Genomic DNA, 6,899 nt, shown 5'->3' with positions numbered 1-6,899 from the left:
ATTATGTTAGCTGACCAATCAGAGCCTCTTGAGGGCGGGAGATTCTTTGTTTCAAATTAAGATGCTGAGTTTCACAATATATTTATCTAAAAAGTCAACATCTTAAGTTGAAACAAAGAATCTTTCTTAAGTTGAGTTGACTCACATTTTCAAGGCAGCTGGTGAACTTGAGTTTGTAAGTTTAACCAAGGGAAACGTTTACAGATATTTCTGTCCAAACAGCTTCCAAAAGTTGATTTTCATCATAGGTGCCCTTTAATAAAGCCCTGTAGACAAAGGTCAGTAACGACTGCTGTAAGGTGTACATCATGGATTACATCACAAAAAGTGTCTGCTACTGGCAGACATTTGAATGGGTTTAAATGGAATGCCCTAAATCCCCAAACTCTTTAAATCTACTCTACACTGTGAAAGCAGTTCTGTTGTGATATCAAAATCGCATTGCATTGTGGGACACTGAAGTGTACATCTGTAGTAAAGTTGAAATCGAGGGGTGGAGGGTATGTCCATGTAAGCTTTCTTTATTTACTTGACGTCCCATTTATTATGCCACAGTCCACTATTCTGTTTTTTTGTTCATCATCACACAGAGAAAAAGCCAACACAGGTTCATTGTGGATACGTACCCCGTCTACATTTCTGGAGAGTGCGTATTATGTAGCCAGATTATGTAGTAAAGTTGAAATCGAGGGATGGAGGGTATGCACATGTAGGTTTTCTTCATTTACTTGACGTCACATTTGTTATGCCACAGTCCACTATTCTCTTTTTTCTGTTCATCATCACACAGAGAAAAAGCCAACACAGGTTCATTGTGGATAGGTACCCCGTCTACATTTCTGGAGAGTGCGTATTATGTAGTCAGAGGTATGTGTGGCTGCATTTCATTTTTAAAATGGTAGTACGACACCACCGATGACTTCTGTTCCTTTTTCGTGTTACGTGCTGACCGCTTACCTCTGTTTGGACAGCTTTTCTGCTGTTATTAGTTTGCCCAGTAACTCGCCGTGATTTGAAATGCAGAATGGAGATGACTGTGACAATGGGGTTCGAGTCCAGTGAAGAATGGTTTCAGAAATGAGGTCAAATAAAATAAATAAACATAAAATAATGCAGCCACGACAGCAATTTTTTTTTAGATTGCTTTTGAAAACTGTTGGGTTTAGGAACGAGGGTGGGTGGGTCAGTTGGTCAGTCACTCAGTTAACAGCAAGTTGACCTGGTTGGCTGAAGTGTATAGTGCGCCCTCTAGTGGATTTACAGGAGAAAAGGAAGTGTGAGAAAAATTTGAGATCATCAATAAACACAAACAGTGAAAAGAAAAGAAAAACTGCAAGCAGACGCACCTCCAGTTACATATTTTGCTGTTCCCAGAAATGTAGACAGGGGTACGTATCCACAATGAGCCTGGGTTCCAATAAGATATTTATCATACTAAGATTTTAGGCTTTTGTTATAATGCTGTTATAAATAAGTTAAACTGTTATCTGTTATAATGCTGCGCTGTTTTCTTTAAAATCAAACCGTAAATAAAGGGTGTGTGACGTTAACATGAACACACATGACATGCTCAACATAGGCTCATTCTGAAAATGTAGCCCTATATACGTTTCTGAAGATCGCAAATTATGTAGCCAGAGCTACGTATGGCTGCATTTCATCTTTAAAATGAACACTACAGGGCGGTATGATGTTGTTTCTTTTCTCACTTACCAGCTGACCGATTACCTGTATGTGGTCGGCTTTTCAGCTGTTACCAGTTTGTCCGTTAGCTCAACACGTATGTCGGCATACTTGAGAAGCAGAGAGAAGTTGACCGTGATGACTGAGCTCGGTGAAGAACGGGGGCAGAAAGCAGGTAAGACAAAAATAGAATCCAAAAAATAAAATAAACAAGTAAATAACAGGATCAGAATGTGGTAAAATCTGAAAATGCGATAAAATTCAGGTGAGGGTCTTTTTCTGCATTGCTTCTCAAAACACTGCGGTTGCGTTTAGGTTGGGTTTAGGGATAGGGGTGAGCGGGTGAATCGGTGCTTTTTAAAATACTAGTAGTTGGGTTTAGGGAAGGAGGAGGGTAGGGGATCGATAGGATGGTCAGTCAGTCAGTCAGTGGACAGCGGCCTCTGGTGGACTTATGCGAGGAGAGCAGGCACAAATGGCACTCGCAAGAGAAATTTGAGATCTGAAAAAGCGTACGCAGTGGCTTCTGGCCATACCTGTCAACATTCGGATGTGAAAATAAGGGATATGCCAACCATAATAAGGGATACCCCCCTCTCCTGAAAAAAACCTTCCAAGATCTTTAGATGTTATTATTATTAATTATGTGTATATGTCTGTTCAAGCATGCACCCAAAACCCAGACTTTCTCTCCGCTTCAAATCACGTGTACAGAATCCGTTTGGGAAACAGCGTGTCTTCTGACAGTCACGCACCGCTATATGACTATTTTGAGGATTGCACAGAAGGGGCGATGACACCTGTAATGAAAAGGAAAGGGAATCCTGCCGTTTACATGTTTATTTCAAAGTGTTTTCATGCCTAAATGAAATATAAACACAGAACAGACTCACATTTAAGAGCAAGGGGCGGCCCCTGGTGGTTCGGCGGTATGGGTTGCACATAGGGAGGATCATCTCTCTAATTTCTATTGCCACCCTTCTGAGAAAGACTGAAAATACGGAAAATACCTTTATAGGATGATAGCAGGATAGGACTGTAAAATATGGGAGAATCATGGAAAAAATGGGAGAGTTGACAGCAAAAAAAAAAACGTAGCTTCTGGGATGTATTTGGTGCTCTCCAGAAATGTATATAGGGGTACGTAATCAAAATGAGCCTAGGATAGACATGCTTCGTCTCACTAGTTAAAATTGATTATTATTTTTATGAACTTTTCGAACAATGTCAATACATAAGTCAGCTGAATATTTAACACTGTTCTAGTGTTTTTTTTCTGTGGAAATTTAAGCTATAATATAGAGAATTTCCCTAGCTGGTCTCAAAGCTTTTAGCAGCATGCCAGATGTTGTGTAAATGGGATCTGTTTTTTTTATTTCAGGCACTGGTTATCAATGAAAATAAAGAGCGTGAACTGAGCCTGCTCTTTTTCAGCACTGGTTTGATGCTCTAATCGTCACTGAATAATTAAGACACTTCTAGCTGGCTGTTCAGAGAGATGAAGGTTAACGTCTTGAGCCCTAAACTGAACCCAGTGCCTCGCCATTTGCTGGAATGGCCACATTTTAGATTCAGAAGATGTTCCTTTAAACACACTTCATGTGCTCATTCATTAGGTCTGATGCACAGCAGCCTCAAAACATTTCTGGACACTGAAGCCGCATGTTTAAAAATGTATAAATGTTAAATTATTCTGCTAGAACTTTCCTCAGAAGAGTTTTCTCTTTTTGTTTTTACCATAATTGTTCGCTTGTTTTTAAGGCATGAATGAATTCGGTTCCCCTCAAGTTTAGACAGTTGCAGAGGAAGCACAGGTGTTGTTCATCACATTACACAAACACATTTGAAATCTTTTTAAATCTATTTTTGGACATATATTTGCTTGAAAAGTGTGTGTGCTATATTACAGCAATGTTTTTATTCATTGAGAACAATGATCAGATGCTTCCGTGTTAAGCAGGCGGTTCCAGGTCTTTGAACATCCCCCAGGAGTTTATGCAACTTTAATGTTTTTAAACCTGCACAGTTTCCCTATTGCACTAAAAATACAATGCTTGAATCACTTATGCATGGACTCACAGAGGACTGCTGATCTCTGCTTTAACCCTAAAATGCATGCATGATCTTTCACTGTAAATTTTCATATGTGGATATGAAATCATATATATATATATATATATATATAGTATTTATATTATATATTCATTCATTCATTTTCTTGTCGGCTTAGTCCCTTTGTTAATCTGGGGTCGCCACAGCAGAATGAACCGCCAACTTATCCAGCATTTGTTTTACGCAGCGGATGCCCTTCCAGCTGCAACCGATCTCTGGGAAACATCCACACACACTTATACACTACAGACAATTTAGCCTACCCAATTCACCTGTACCACATGTCTTTGGACTGTGGGGGAAACCGGAGCACCCGGAGGAAACCCACGCAAATGCAGGGAGAACATGGAAACTCCACACAGAAATGCCAACTGACCCAGCCGAGACTCGAACCAGCAACCTTCTTGCTGTGAGGCGACAGCACTACCTACTGCGCCACTGCGTCGCTTATATTATATATATATTGTTTTTTATTTTTAGATTATATTTAACTATTATATATGTACACTTTACTAGTACCGAGTTGGACCCACTTTTGCCTTCAGAGCTGCCTTAGTCCTTCGTGGCATAGATTCAACAAGGTACTGGAAATATTCCTTATAGATTTTGGTCCATATTGACATGATAGCATCACGCAGTTGCTGCAGATTTGTCAGCTGCACATCCATGATGCGAATCTCCCATTCCACCACATCCCAAAGGTGCTCTACTGGATTGAGTTCTGGTGACTGTGGAGGCCATTTGAGTACAGTGAACTCATTGTCATGTTCAAGAAACCAGTCTGAAATGATTTGTGCTTTTTTCTCTTTTTTGGACCATTTTCAGTAAACCCTAAAGATGGTTGTGCATGAAAATCCCAGTAGATTCTGAAATACTCGGATCAGCCCGTCTGGCACCAACAACCATGCCATGTTCAAAGTCACTTAAATCACCTTTCTTCCCCATTCTGATGCTCATTTTGAACTGCAGCAGATCGTCTTGACCATGTCTACATGCCTAAATGCATTGTATTGCTATATATATATATTGCTATATATATATATTGCTATATATATATATTGCTATGTATATATATATATGAAACTGGCAATGCAAGCTACAACTTCTGGGTTAACATTTATATTAGGAAAATAAACAGCAAAAAGCCATTTACAAAGTGTATTTTTCTAAATGGAATTACAGTGAACGTAGCGCAGCAGCCTGAGGTTATACACACCTTCATGTTTTCTTAACAATCTAAATGTGTGTGTGCCACTGGCAAAAAAAATAATGAAAAGAAAACCTTTTGCATTTTTTAAATCTTCAAGAGAATTGTTTAATTTTTAATAATTCTTCCAAACACGTCACAAAATTTTTATTTTATGTATATTTCACATGAAATATCCAAAATTCAGATCTGATTTGTGTCTTTTGCAGAATTTCTACTCAGCATTTACACCTCAAATCAGTTTTTGTAAATCAGTTTTTGCATGACAAAGCAAACATTTCTGTCTGTTTTTGCAGAGCTGTTGTTTTCATTTCAGCATTGATATCGCAATGTGATCATTCGCATTAGTCACATCCAAGATATGCAATGTTCACTTTGTATTGTAATTTATCATTTGCATGTGTTTTTGATGGCTGTTGTATAACGATTTCAAACATTCAGGCATAAGAAAATGAGCCATTTGTGACCTGAAGTACAATTAAATTCATTGAATTATTTTTATCATTCAGTTACTGTACTTGAATATCGTTAGACTCTGGATAAAACACTTTATTTCAGTTGTATCTTTTTCTTGATTGTGTTTAAGATTGTTATGCATGAAAATACTCACAACACATGCAAATACAGAAATTCACTGCAAATAGCAAATGAGAATGTGTCGAGGGACCTCAAAAAGTTTACAGATTGTTTATTAGATTTTATGGAGATGCAAATAGTAAACCTTATTTCATTAGTCCTTGACTAAACACGTGCATGAAAATACTCACAACACATGCAAATACAGAAACGCACTGCAAATACCCCCAAAATATCATAGATTGTTTAATAGATTTTATGGAGATGCACTCACACTGCAGAATCATGCCAGTTGATCTAACATTATAAATTCTTTCCAAAGAGACATTAAATCATCTGGTGAAATTGTATATTGCAATATATATATATATATATATATATATATATATATATATATATATATATATATATATATATATATATATATATATATATATATATATATATATATCGCAAAATAAAAAAATTGCAATGTTAGATTTTTCCAATATTGCGCAGCTCTACTCAAAAGTGATCGATTCAACATTGAGATGCAGAAAACAGATGGCTTTTTCTGTGTATTTGATCAAGCTGGAGCCACTAGGTGAGAGATTTTTCTGTTTCTGACAGGATGTCACACCTGTAAAGTTCAAGCAAACAGAAGGTGTTGTTAAAGCTACTGAATAACAAGAAGAAAATCCCAAGGGGAATACTAATGGAAGTTTTATTTTCATTTGACATGTCAAGTTGCTTCTAATTATAAAATGCTTTTTTGTAATACACATTTTAAAAGCAACATTACAGAGTCTAAAATCCTCCAGTGAAGAAGTCAAAAGTGACAGCAAGGAAAAATCCTCCACTTTCAGATGGAAGAGGAAACATTGAGAGACACAAGACTCTTTCTCCTGTGATTTGCAGATGCACGCTATGCCAAATATTGTCTACTTACATAACGTGCAATATTAGCAGATGTTCATAATTATTAAATAATTTAACATTAGCTATTCTACATCAGGATCCTTTATTATTCTTTAATCCTTTTAGGATTGGTTCTGCTTTTTGGCAAGATATGACTTGCAGAGACTTCATGTGGTCTTTTTATCTTTTCTTGCAAAAAAAGTGGTGAATATATAGTACAATATATTTATTATGCAGCTCATGACATGTTCTGTTGAGATTGACAACAAGCACAGAGATTCCAGAGAAATCCATTCATTCGTTTTTTTTCGGCTTAGTCTCTTTATTCATCAGGGATCGTCACAGTGGAATGAACCTCCATCTTATCCAGAATATGTTTTACGTAGCGCATGCCACTCCAGCTGCAACCCAGTACTGGGAAACA

Source organism: Danio aesculapii, chromosome 8 (genome assembly GCF_903798145.1).
Source record: "Danio aesculapii chromosome 8, fDanAes4.1, whole genome shotgun sequence".
NCBI lineage: Eukaryota > Metazoa > Chordata > Actinopteri > Cypriniformes > Danionidae > Danio > Danio aesculapii.
Note: the sequence above shows the minus strand (reverse complement) of the source record.